The sequence below is a fragment of the Cryptomeria japonica genome, unplaced genomic scaffold (assembly GCF_030272615.1).
Source record: "Cryptomeria japonica unplaced genomic scaffold, Sugi_1.0 HiC_scaffold_197, whole genome shotgun sequence".
NCBI classification, from domain to species: domain Eukaryota; kingdom Viridiplantae; phylum Streptophyta; class Pinopsida; order Cupressales; family Cupressaceae; genus Cryptomeria; species Cryptomeria japonica.
The window spans coordinates 145001-158186 of NW_026729019.1; the positions used below are offsets into that span (position 1 = coordinate 145001).

The 13186-nt window shown below is 63.0% G+C and overlaps 2 non-coding genes across 2 annotated transcripts; both read right to left on the reverse strand.

Annotated features, from left to right (window-relative positions):
* Positions 1–3994: 3994 nt before the first annotated feature.
* Positions 3995–4113, reverse strand: LOC131868211 (5S ribosomal RNA). Its single transcript, XR_009366702.1, has one exon. It is a non-coding gene; the product is annotated as a 5S ribosomal RNA (ribosomal RNA).
* A 7816-nt stretch (positions 4114–11929) lies between these two features.
* On the reverse strand, positions 11930–12048 carry LOC131868177 (5S ribosomal RNA). The gene has a single exon (XR_009366668.1). It is a non-coding gene; the product is annotated as a 5S ribosomal RNA (ribosomal RNA).
* Positions 12049–13186: the final 1138 nt, after the last annotated feature.

A 13186-nucleotide genomic window follows, 5' to 3' on the forward strand; every position in this document is an offset into this window, starting at 1 on the left:
CGGATTGCCCCGGGCGCGCACCTCCGCCAGGGTGGGCACCTTGGTGCGCACAACTTGCCTGGGCTGCGCACCAGGAAGGGCTCAAGATGGCACCCGCGTTCCGTTTTTTTCACTATCTTTCAGAACGGAAATTTTAAAATCTCGTTTTTTTTTGCCTTTTCTGGAAATTAGTGAAGGCAGCGCATCAAAGGTGCGCAACGCTGGTGCGAACCTGGGAGCGCTCCGATGTGTGCTCCAAGGTGCGGCGTGCACGAAGTCGGACCCCGGTTTGCCCCGGGTGCGCACCTCGCGTGCACCTTGGTGCGCACACCTTGGCTGGGTTGCGCGCCCTGGTGGGCACCATGGTGCGCACCAAGGAGCGCTCCGAAGTGTGCTCCAAGGTGCGGCGTGCACGAAGTCGGAGCCCGGTTTGCCCCGGGTGCGCACCTCGCGTGCACCTTCGCCGCGGTGGGCACCATGGCGTGCACGAAGTCGGAGCCCGGTTTGCCCCGGGTGCGCACCTCGCGTGCACCTTCGCCGGGGTGGGCACCTTGGTGTGCAGACCTTGGCTGGGTTGCGCGCCCTGGTGGGCACCATGGTGCGCACCAAGGAGCGCTCCGAAGTGTGCTCCAAGGTGCGGCCTGCACGAAGTCGGAGCCCGGTTTGCCCCGGGTGTGCACCTCGGGTGGGCACCTTGGTGCGCATGCCTTGCCTGGGCTGCGCACCAGGGCGGGCTCAAGATGGCACCCGCGTTCCTTTTTTTTCACTATCTTTCAAAACGGAAATTTTAAAATCTCATTTTTTTTTGCCTTTTTCTGGAAATTAGTGAAGGCAGCGCATCAAAGGTGCGCACCTCGCTGCCCACCACGGTGCGCAACGCCGGTGGGCACCCGGGAGTGCTTCGAAGTGTGCTCCAAGGTGCTGCGTGCACGTTGTCGGAGCCCGGTTTGCCCCGGGTGCGCACCTCGCGTGCACCTTCGTCGGGGTGGGCACCTTGGCTGGGTTTGCCCCGGCTGCGCTCCGAAGCGGGGTTATTGGAGCGCCGCCTCTTTTTTTGTCGGAGCGTTTGGTGGGGTTTCTCGCATTGGCTCTTCCGAGGCCCGGTTGCCACCCTGGCGCGCACGAAGTCGGAAGTAGGGTTAATTGCCCGGGTGCGCACCTTTGCCAGGGTGGGCACCTTACCTGGGCTGCGCACCAGGGCGGGCTCAAGATGGCACGCGCGTTCCGTTTTTTTCACTATCTTTCAAAACGGAAATTTTAAAATCTCCTTTTTTTTTTGCCTTTTCTGGAAATTAGTGAAGGCAGCGCATCAAAGGTGCGCACCTCGCTGCCCACCTTGGTGTGCTCTGAGGTGCGCACCCGGGAGCGCTACGAAGTGTGCTCCAAGGTGCGGCGTGCACGTTGTCGGAGCCCGGTTTGCCCCGGGTGCGCACCTCGCCTGCACCTTGGCCGGGGTGGGCACCTTGGCTGGGTTTGCCCAGGGTGCGCTCCGAAGCGGGGTTACTGGAGCGCCCCCTCTTTTTTTGTCAGAGCGTTTGGTGGGGTTTCTCGCATTGGCTCTTCCCAGGCCCGGTTGTTGGGTGCGCTCCCACCCTGGCGCGCGCGAAGTTGGAAGTTGGGTTAATTGCCCGGGCGCGCACCTTCGCCAGGGTGGGCACCTTGGTGCGCACACCTTGGCTGGGCTGCGCACCAGGGCGGGCTCAAGATGGCACCAGCATTCCCTTTTTCTCACTATCTTTCAAAACGGAAATTTTAAAATCTCGTTTTTTTTTTGCCTTTTATGGAAATTAGTGAAGGCATCGCATCAAAGGTGCGCACCTCGCTGCCCACCTTGGTGTGCTCCGAGGTGCCCACCACGGTGCGCAACGCCGGTGCGAACCCGGGAGCGCCCCGATGTGTGCTCCAAGGTGCGGCGTGCACGAAGTCGGACCCCGGTTTGCCCCGGGTGCGCACCTCGCGTGCACCTTGGTGCGCACACCTTGGCTGGGTTGCGCGGCCTGGTGGGCACCATGGTGCGCACCAAGGAGCGCTCCGAAGTGTGCTCCAAGGTGCGGCGTGCACGAAGTCGGAGCCCGGTTTGCCCCGGGTACGCACCTCGCGTGCACCTTCGCCGGGGTGGGCACCTCGGCTGGGTTGCGCGCCCTGGTGCGCACCAAGGAGCGCTCCGAAGTGTGCTCCAAGGTGCGGCGTGCACGAAGTCGGAGCCCGGTTTGCCCCGGGTGCGCACCTTCGCCGCGGTGCGCACCATGGCGTGCACGAAGTCGGAGCCCGGTTTGCCCCGGGTGCGCACCTCGCGTGCACCTTCGGCGGGGTTGCGCGCCCTGGTGGGCACCATGGTGCGCACCAAGGAGCGCTCCGAAGTGTGCTCCAAGGTGCGGCGTGCACGAAGTCGGAGCCCGGTTTGCCCCGGGTGCGCACCTCGCGTGCACCTTCGGCGGGGTTGCGCGCCCTGGTGGGCACCATGGTGCGCACCAAGGAGCGCTCCGAAGTGTGCTCCAAGGTGCGGCGTGCACGAAGTCGGAGCCCGGTTTGCCCCGGGTGCGCACCTCGCGTGCACCTTCGCCGCGGTGGGCACCATGGCGTGCACGAAGTCGGAGCCCGGTTTGCCCCGGGTGCGCACCTCGCGTGCACCTTCGCCGGGGTGGGCACCTCGGCTGGGTTGCGCGCCCTGGTGCGCACCAAGGAGCGCTCCGAAGTGTGCTCCAAGGTGCGGCGTGCACGAAGTCGGAGCCCGGTTTGCCCCGGGTGCGCACCTCGCGTGCACCTTCGCCAGGGTGGGCACCTCGGTGCGCACACCTTCTCAATGTTTTCTTGCCTTTTCTGGAAATTGGTGAAGGCAGCGCATCAAAGGTGCGCACCTCGGTGTGCTCCGAGGTGCGAACCCGAGAGCGCTCCGAGGTGCCCACGAAGTCGAAAGTCGGGTTAATTGCATTGTTTTCCCCGGGTGCGCTCCGAGGTGCGCAACATCGGCGCGCACCAAGGAGGGCTCCGAAGTGTGCTCCAAGGTGCGCACGATGGCGTGCACCTCTGGTGCGCACGATTCGGAGCTCGGTTTGACCGGGGTGCGCACACCTTGGCTGGGTTGCGCACCTTTTGTGCGCTCCAAGGTGCGCACGAAGTCGGAGCTCGGTTTGCCCCGGGTGCGCACCTTCGCCAGGGTGCGCACCTTGATGCGCACGCCTTGGCTGGGCTGCGCACCTTGGTGGGCGCCATGGTGCGCACCTTTCGTGCGCTCCAAGGTGCGCACGAAGTCGGAGCTCGGTTTGCCCCGGGTGCGCACCTTGGTGGGCGCCATGGTGCACTCCGAGGTGCCCAAGATTGGTGCGCACCAAGGAGCGCTCCGAAGTGCGCTCCAAGGTGCGCGCGAAGTCGAAAGTTGGGTTAATTGTCCGGTTTGCCTCGGGTGCGCACCTTGCGTGCACCTTCGCCAGGGTGGGCGCCTTGGTGCGCACACCTTGGCTGGGCTGCGCACACCTTGGCACCCGCGTTTCCTTCATTTTAAATTTTTTTTTTTTACAATCTCTCAAGTGGGAAATTCTATAATCTCAACTTTTTTTGCCTTTTCAGGAAACTTTTGAATGGAGCGCATCATTGGTGCGCTCCGAAGTGTGCTCCAAAGCTCTCTCCAGCTGCGTGCACCTGCCCCGGCCGCGCACCCGGCCCCGCCCAGCTTCGCTCACCTGTCCCGGGTGTCTGGTGCGGAACCTTAGAGTAAGAAACATCACCGTGCACCTTGGCCAACGTGCGCGACTCGACCGAGCGCGCACTGGCCGAGGTGCACACCGATTTCACCTGGGTGCGCGCGCAGCACCTCGGGCGCACCGGGGTGCGCGCACAACGCCCGGGTTGCACCGTGGCCTGTGTGCTCGGGGCGCCTCGGGTGCGCGCTCGGTGTCGCCCCCGCGCGCGCGGTAGTGCGGGCAGCGCACCCCGGCCCGGCCCGGCCCCGACGAGAACGCAAACGGGCAAAAGGTTTATTCAAATAGCATTGCGATGCCCGGCGAAAAACTAAAAAAGGGTGCAACACCGGGACTTCCCGGGAGGTCACCCATCCCAGTACTACTCCGGCCCAAGCGCGCTTAACTGCGGAGTTCTGATGGGATCCGGTGCACTAACGCTGGTATGATCGCACCCGTTATGAGCTTGTCGCAGTGTGTACTTAGCAAACCGCGACCCACGTGCGAATCCACCCCGGCCACCCACCCCCGTCGAGGTGCACACCCTCCCTCGCGAAGTGCGCCCCGTTCGCCAAGTGTGAGCCCTGCCCGGGTGCGCGCACCTTGCTAGGGCGTCGGGTGTGCACCCGGCCCGGCCTACGTGCGTGCACCTGTAGGGGGCGTCGTGTGCGTGCAGTGTCCCGTCTGCAACGCGGTGCCCACACACCACCTCGGGCGCAACGACCTGCGCTCACATGTGGGCCGAGTGCACCTTGGTGCATGTTCGGGGCGCCTCGGGTGCACGCTCGATCTTGCCCCGGTGCACCAAGGCGCTCGGTTTGCCCCGGGTGCGCACTTGGTGCAAGGTGGGCACCCAAAATAGGGATCAAGCACCAAAACACAAGTTTCGGGATGCAAAATGGGACCCAAGGACCACAAATGCGTTCCAAGACCCATGATGGGTCCACGAGAACAAAAATGTGTTCCGAGACTTAATAAACAAATATTGGGTTTTAGGAGAAGAAACATGCTCTGATGCCCAAAACGAGAATCGACCCCGAAAAGGCCACAGGCCAAAAGTGGGATGCGAGACAAAAAAAAATGGGACCCGAGGACCAAAATTGGGTTCCCAGGTCGAAGACAGGGCAACCGGACAAGAAACGACCTCTAAGGCTCGAAATGAGTCCCGACGACTAAAACTTGACAAGAAGCACCCATCAGGCACCCAACTCGACACCCATGGGATGCCGACCCACCCGGGCTTCCACCTAGCACACCTTGGCACCCACCCACCCTCGCACCCAACCTCGCACCCAACTTAGCACCTTTGAACCCACATTGGCACTCACCCTGACCCTGGCACCTTGGAACCCACATTGGCACTCACCTTGACCCTGGCACCCACCTTTGCACTCACCTTGGGACCCACCCTGGCTCCCACCTCGGCACCCACCCAGACACCCACCTTGGTTCCTTGGCACCCACCTTGGATCCTTGGCACCCACCCCGACACCCACCTTGGCACGCAACTTGGCTACTTGCCACCCACCTTGGCTCCTTGACGCCCACCCCGACAACCACCCCGTGACCTACCCTGGCTAGGGTTGGTGCACACCCACCCTGGTGCCCACCTTGGCACCCACCCTATGACCCACCTTGGCACGCACCTTAGTACCCACCCCGTTACCCACCCTAGGACCCACCCCGTGACCCACCTTGGCCAGGGTGGGTGCCTTGGTGCGCACAACTTGCCTGGGCTGCACACCAGGGCGGGCTCAAGATGGCACCCGCGTTCCGTTTTTTTCACTATCTTTCAAAACGGAAATTTTAAAATCTCATTTTTTTCTTTTTTTTGCCTTTTCTGGAAATTAGTGAAGGCAGCGCATCAAAGGTGCGCAATGCTGGTGCGAACCCGGGAGCGCTCCGATGTGTGCTCCAAGGTGCGGCGTGCACGAAGTCCGAGCCCGGTTTGCCCCGGGTGCGCACCTCGCGTGCACCTTCGCCGGGGTGAGCACCTTGGCTGGGTTGCGCGCCCTGGTGCGTACCAAGGAGCGCTCTGAAGTGTGCTCCAAGGTGCGGCGTGCACGAAGTCGGAGCCCGGTTTGCCCCGGGTGTGCACCTCGGGTGCGCACCTCGCGTGCACCTTCGCTGCGGTGGGCACCTTGGCTGGGTTGCACGCCTTGGTGGGCACCATGCAGTGCACGAAGTCGGAGCCCGGTTTGCCCCGGGCGCGCACCTCCGCCAGGGTGGGCACCTTGGTGCGCACAACTTGCCTGGGCTGCGCATCAGGAAGGGCTCAAGATGGCACCCGCGTTCCGTTTTTTTCACTATCTTTCAGAACGGAAATTTTAAAATATCGTTTTTTTTTGCCTTTTCTGGAAATTAGTGAAGGCAGCGCATCAAAGGTGCGCAACGCTGGTGCGAACCTGGGAGCGCTCCGATGTGTGCTCCAAGGTGCGGCGTGCACGAAGTCGGAGCCCGGTTTGCCTCGGGTGCGCCCTGGTGGGCACCATGGTGCGCACCAAGGAGCGCTCCGAAGTGTGCTCCAAGGTGCGGCCTGCACGAAGTCGGAGCCCGGTTTGCCCCGGGTGTGCACCTCGGGTGGGCACCTTGGTGCGCATGCCTTGCCTGGGCTGCGCACCAGGGCGGGCTCAAGATGGCACCCGCGTTCCTTTTTTTTCACTATCTTTCAAAACGGAAATTTTAAAATCTCATTTTTTTTTGCCTTTTTCTGGAAATTAGTGAAGGCAGCGCATCAAAGGTGCGCACCTCGCTGCCCACCACGGTGCGCAACGCCGGTGGGCACCCGGGAGTGCTTCGAAGTGTGCTCCAAGGTGCTGCGTGCACGTTGTCGGAGCCCGGTTTGCCCCGGGTGCGCACCTCGCGTGCACCTTCGTCGGGGTGGGCACCTTGGCTTGGTTTGCCCCGGCTGCGCTCCGAAGCGGGGTTATTGGAGCGCCGCCTCTTTTTTTGTCGGAGCGTTTGGTGGGGTTTCTCGCATTGGCTCTTCCGAGGCCCGGTTGCCACCCTGGCGCGCACGAAGTCGGAAGTAGGGTTAATTGCCCGGGTGCGCACCTTTGCCAGGGTGGCACCTTACCTGGGCTGCGCACCAGGGCGGGCTCAAGATGGCACGCGCGTTCCGTTTTTTTCACTATCTTTCAAAACGGAAATTTTAAAATCTCCTTTTTTTTTTGCCTTTTCTGGAAATTAGTGAAGGCAGCGCATCAAAGGTGCGCACCTCGCTGCCCACCTTGGTGTGCTCTGAGGTGCGCACCCGGGAGCGCTACGAAGTGTGCTCCAAGGTGCGGCGTGCACGTTGTCGGAGCCCGATTTGCCCCGGGTGCGCACCTCGCCTGCACCTTGGCCGGGGTGGGCACCTTGGCTGGGTTTGCCCAGGGTGCGCTCCGAAGCGGGGTTACTGGAGCGCCCCCTCTTTTTTTGTCAGAGAGTTTGGTGGGGTTTCTCGCATTGGCTCTTCCCAGGCCCGGTTGTTGGGTGCGCTCCCACCCTGGCGCGCGCGAAGTTGGAAGTTGGGTTAATTGCCCGGGCGCGCACCTTCGCCAGGGTGGGCACCTTGGTGCGCAAACCTTGGCTGGGCTGCGCACCAGGGCGGGCTCAAGATGGCACCAGCATTCCCTTTTTCTCACTATCTTTCAAAACGGAAATTTTAAAATCTCGTTTTTTTTTTGCCTTTTATGGAAATTAGTGAAGGCATCGCATCAAAGGTGCGCACCTCGCTGCCCACCTTGGTGTGCTCCGAGGTGCCCACCACGGTGCGCAACGCCGGTGCGAACCCGGGAGCGCCCCGATGTGTGCTCCAAGGTGCGGCGTGCACGAAGTCGGACCCCGGTTTGCCCCGGGTGCGCACCTCGCGTGCACCTTGGTGCGCACACCTTGGCTGGGTTGCGCGGCCTGGTGGGCACCATGGTGCGCACCAAGGAGCGCTCCGAAGTGTGCTCCAAGGTGCGGCGTGCACGAAGTCGGAGCCCGGTTTGCCCCGGGTGCGCACCTTCGCCGCGGTGGGCACCATGGCGTGCACGAAGTCGGAGCCCGGTTTGCCCCGGGTGCGCACCTCGCGTGCACCTTCGCCGGGGTGGGCACCTCGGCTGGGTTGCGCGCCCTGGTGCGCACCAAGGAGCGCTCTGAAGTGTGCTCCAAGGTGCGGCGTGCACGAAGTCGGAGCCCGGTTTGCCCCGGGTGTGCACCTCGGGTGCGCACCTCGCGTGCACCTTCGCTGCGGTGGGCACCTTGGCTGGGTTGCGCGCCTTGGTGGGCACCATGCAGTGCACGAAGTCGGAGCCCGGATTGCCCCGGGCGCGCACCTCCGCCAGGGTGGGCACCTTGGTGCGCACAACTTGCCTGGGCTGCGCACCAGGAAGGGCTCAAGATGGCACCCGCGTTCCGTTTTTTTCACTATCTTTCAGAACGGAAATTTTAAAATCTCGTTTTTTTTTGCCTTTTCTGGAAATTAGTGAAGGCAGCGCATCAAAGGTGCGCAACGCTGGTGCGAACCTGGGAGCGCTCCGATGTGTGCTCCAAGGTGCGGCGTGCACGAAGTCGGACCCCGGTTTGCCCCGGGTGCGCACCTCGCGTGCACCTTGGTGCGCACACCTTGGCTGGGTTGCGCGCCCTGGTGGGCACCATGGTGCGCACCAAGGAGCGCTCCGAAGTGTGCTCCAAGGTGCGGCGTGCACGAAGTCGGAGCCCGGTTTGCCCCGGGTGCGCACCTCGCGTGCACCTTCGCCGCGGTGGGCACCATGGCGTGCACGAAGTCGGAGCCCGGTTTGCCCCGGGTGCGCACCTCGCGTGCACCTTCGCCGGGGTGGGCACCTTGGTGTGCAGACCTTGGCTGGGTTGCGCGCCCTGGTGGGCACCATGGTGCGCACCAAGGAGCGCTCCGAAGTGTGCTCCAAGGTGCGGCCTGCACGAAGTCGGAGCCCGGTTTGCCCCGGGTGTGCACCTCGGGTGGGCACCTTGGTGCGCATGCCTTGCCTGGGCTGCGCACCAGGGCGGGCTCAAGATGGCACCCGCGTTCCTTTTTTTTCACTATCTTTCAAAACGGAAATTTTAAAATCTCATTTTTTTTTGCCTTTTTCTGGAAATTAGTGAAGGCAGCGCATCAAAGGTGCGCACCTCGCTGCCCACCACGGTGCGCAACGCCGGTGGGCACCCGGGAGTGCTTCGAAGTGTGCTCCAAGGTGCTGCGTGCACGTTGTCGGAGCCCGGTTTGCCCCGGGTGCGCACCTCGCGTGCACCTTCGTCGGGGTGGGCACCTTGGCTGGGTTTGCCCCGGCTGCGCTCCGAAGCGGGGTTATTGGAGCGCCGCCTCTTTTTTTGTCGGAGCGTTTGGTGGGGTTTCTCGCATTGGCTCTTCCGAGGCCCGGTTGCCACCCTGGCGCGCACGAAGTCGGAAGTAGGGTTAATTGCCCGGGTGCGCACCTTTGCCAGGGTGGGCACCTTACCTGGGCTGCGCACCAGGGCGGGCTCAAGATGGCACGCGCGTTCCGTTTTTTTCACTATCTTTCAAAACGGAAATTTTAAAATCTCCTTTTTTTTTTGCCTTTTCTGGAAATTAGTGAAGGCAGCGCATCAAAGGTGCGCACCTCGCTGCCCACCTTGGTGTGCTCTGAGGTGCGCACCCGGGAGCGCTACGAAGTGTGCTCCAAGGTGCGGCGTGCACGTTGTCGGAGCCCGGTTTGCCCCGGGTGCGCACCTCGCCTGCACCTTGGCCGGGGTGGGCACCTTGGCTGGGTTTGCCCAGGGTGCGCTCCGAAGCGGGGTTACTGGAGCGCCCCCTCTTTTTTTGTCAGAGCGTTTGGTGGGGTTTCTCGCATTGGCTCTTCCCAGGCCCGGTTGTTGGGTGCGCTCCCACCCTGGCGCGCGCGAAGTTGGAAGTTGGGTTAATTGCCCGGGCGCGCACCTTCGCCAGGGTGGGCACCTTGGTGCGCACACCTTGGCTGGGCTGCGCACCAGGGCGGGCTCAAGATGGCACCAGCATTCCCTTTTTCTCACTATCTTTCAAAACGGAAATTTTAAAATCTCGTTTTTTTTTTGCCTTTTATGGAAATTAGTGAAGGCATCGCATCAAAGGTGCGCACCTCGCTGCCCACCTTGGTGTGCTCCGAGGTGCCCACCACGGTGCGCAACGCCGGTGCGAACCCGGGAGCGCCCCGATGTGTGCTCCAAGGTGCGGCGTGCACGAAGTCGGACCCCGGTTTGCCCCGGGTGCGCACCTCGCGTGCACCTTGGTGCGCACACCTTGGCTGGGTTGCGCGGCCTGGTGGGCACCATGGTGCGCACCAAGGAGCGCTCCGAAGTGTGCTCCAAGGTGCGGCGTGCACGAAGTCGGAGCCCGGTTTGCCCCGGGTACGCACCTCGCGTGCACCTTCGCCGGGGTGGGCACCTCGGCTGGGTTGCGCGCCCTGGTGCGCACCAAGGAGCGCTCCGAAGTGTGCTCCAAGGTGCGGCGTGCACGAAGTCGGAGCCCGGTTTGCCCCGGGTGCGCACCTTCGCCGCGGTGCGCACCATGGCGTGCACGAAGTCGGAGCCCGGTTTGCCCCGGGTGCGCACCTCGCGTGCACCTTCGGCGGGGTTGCGCGCCCTGGTGGGCACCATGGTGCGCACCAAGGAGCGCTCCGAAGTGTGCTCCAAGGTGCGGCGTGCACGAAGTCGGAGCCCGGTTTGCCCCGGGTGCGCACCTCGCGTGCACCTTCGGCGGGGTTGCGCGCCCTGGTGGGCACCATGGTGCGCACCAAGGAGCGCTCCGAAGTGTGCTCCAAGGTGCGGCGTGCACGAAGTCGGAGCCCGGTTTGCCCCGGGTGCGCACCTCGCGTGCACCTTCGCCGCGGTGGGCACCATGGCGTGCACGAAGTCGGAGCCCGGTTTGCCCCGGGTGCGCACCTCGCGTGCACCTTCGCCGGGGTGGGCACCTCGGCTGGGTTGCGCGCCCTGGTGCGCACCAAGGAGCGCTCCGAAGTGTGCTCCAAGGTGCGGCGTGCACGAAGTCGGAGCCCGGTTTGCCCCGGGTGCGCACCTCGCGTGCACCTTCGCCAGGGTGGGCACCTCGGTGCGCACACCTTCTCAATGTTTTCTTGCCTTTTCTGGAAATTGGTGAAGGCAGCGCATCAAAGGTGCGCACCTCGGTGTGCTCCGAGGTGCGAACCCGAGAGCGCTCCGAGGTGCCCACGAAGTCGAAAGTCGGGTTAATTGCATTGTTTTCCCCGGGTGCGCTCCGAGGTGCGCAACATCGGCGCGCACCAAGGAGGGCTCCGAAGTGTGCTCCAAGGTGCGCACGATGGCGTGCACCTCTGGTGCGCACGATTCGGAGCTCGGTTTGACCGGGGTGCGCACACCTTGGCTGGGTTGCGCACCTTTTGTGCGCTCCAAGGTGCGCACGAAGTCGGAGCTCGGTTTGCCCCGGGTGCGCACCTTCGCCAGGGTGCGCACCTTGATGCGCACGCCTTGGCTGGGCTGCGCACCTTGGTGGGCGCCATGGTGCGCACCTTTCGTGCGCTCCAAGGTGCGCACGAAGTCGGAGCTCGGTTTGCCCCGGGTGCGCACCTTGGTGGGCGCCATGGTGCACTCCGAGGTGCCCAAGATTGGTGCGCACCAAGGAGCGCTCCGAAGTGCGCTCCAAGGTGCGCGCGAAGTCGAAAGTTGGGTTAATTGTCCGGTTTGCCTCGGGTGCGCACCTTGCGTGCACCTTCGCCAGGGTGGGCGCCTTGGTGCGCACACCTTGGCTGGGCTGCGCACACCTTGGCACCCGCGTTTCCTTCATTTTAAATTTTTTTTTTTACAATCTCTCAAGTGGGAAATTCTATAATCTCAACTTTTTTTGCCTTTTCAGGAAACTTTTGAATGGAGCGCATCATTGGTGCGCTCCGAAGTGTGCTCCAAAGCTCTCTCCAGCTGCGTGCACCTGCCCCGGCCGCGCACCCGGCCCCGCCCAGCTTCGCTCACCTGTCCCGGGCGTCTGGTGCGGAACCTTAGAGTAAGAAACATCACCGTGCACCTTGGCCAACGTGCGCGACTCGACCGAGCGCGCACTGGCCGAGGTGCACACCGATTTCACCTGGGTGCGCGCGCAGCACCTCGGGCGCACCGGGGTGCGCGCACAACGCCCGGGTTGCACCGTGGCCTGTGTGCTCGGGGTGCCTCGGGTGCGCGCTCGGTGTCGCCCCCGCGCGCGCGGTAGTGCGGGCAGCGCACCCCGGCCCGGCCCGGCCCCGACGAGAACGCAAACGGGCAAAAGGTTTATTCAAATAGCATTGCGACGCCCGGCGAAAAACTAAAAAAGGGTGCAACACCGGGACTTCCCGGGAGGTCACCCATCCCAGTACTACTCCGGCCCAAGCGCGCTTAACTGCGGAGTTCTGATGGGATCCGGTGCACTAATGCTGGTATGATCGCACCCGTTATGAGCTTGTCGCAGTGTGTACTTAGCAAACCGCGACCCACGTGCGAATCCACCCCGGCCACCCACCCCCGTCGAGGTGCACACCCTCCCTCGCGAAGTGCGCCCCGTTCGCCAAGTGTGAGCCCTGCCCGGGTGCGCGCACCTTGCTAGGGCGTCGGGTGTGCACCCGGCCCGGCCTACGTGCGTGCACCTGGAGGGGGCGTCGTGTGCGTGCAGTGTCCCGTCTGCAACGCGGTGCCCACACACCACCTCGGGCGCAACGACCTGCGCTCACATGTGGGCCGAGTGCACCTTGGTGCATGTTCGGGGCGCCTCGGGTGCACGCTCGATCTTGCCCCGGTGCACCAAGGCGCTCGGTTTGCCCCGGGTGCGCACTTGGTGCAAGGTGGGCACCCAAAATAGGGATCAAGCACCAAAACACAAGTTTCGGGATGCAAAATGGGACCCAAGGACCACAAATGCGTTCCAAGACCCATGATGGGTCCACGAGAACAAAAATGTGTTCCGAGACTTAATAAACAAATATTGGGTTTTAGGAGAAGAAACATGCTCTGATGCCCAAAACGAGAATCGACCCCGAAAAGGCCACAGGCCAAAAGTGGGATGCGAGACAAAAAAAAATGGGACCCAAGGACCAAAATTGGGTTCCCAGGTCGAAGACAGGGCAACCGGACAAGAAACGACCTCTAAGGCTCGAAATGAGTCCCGACGACTAAAACTTGACAAGAAGCACCCATCAGGCACCCAACTCGACACCCATGGGATGCCGACCCACCCGGGCTTCCACCTAGCACACCTTGGCACCCACCCACCCTCGCACCCAACCTCGCACCCAACTTAGCACCTTTGAACCCACATTGGCACTCACCCTGACCCTGGCACCTTGGAACCCACATTGGCACTCACCTTGACCCTGGCACCCACCTTTGCACTCACCTTGGGACCCACCCTGGCTCCCACCTCGGCACCCACCCAGACACCCACCTTGGTTCCTTGGCACCCACCTTGGATCCTTGGCACCCACCCCGACACCCACCTTGGCACGCAACTTGGCTACTTGCCACCCACCTTGGCTCCTTGACGCCCACCCCGACAACCACCCCGTGACCTACCCTGGCTAGGGTTGGTGCACACC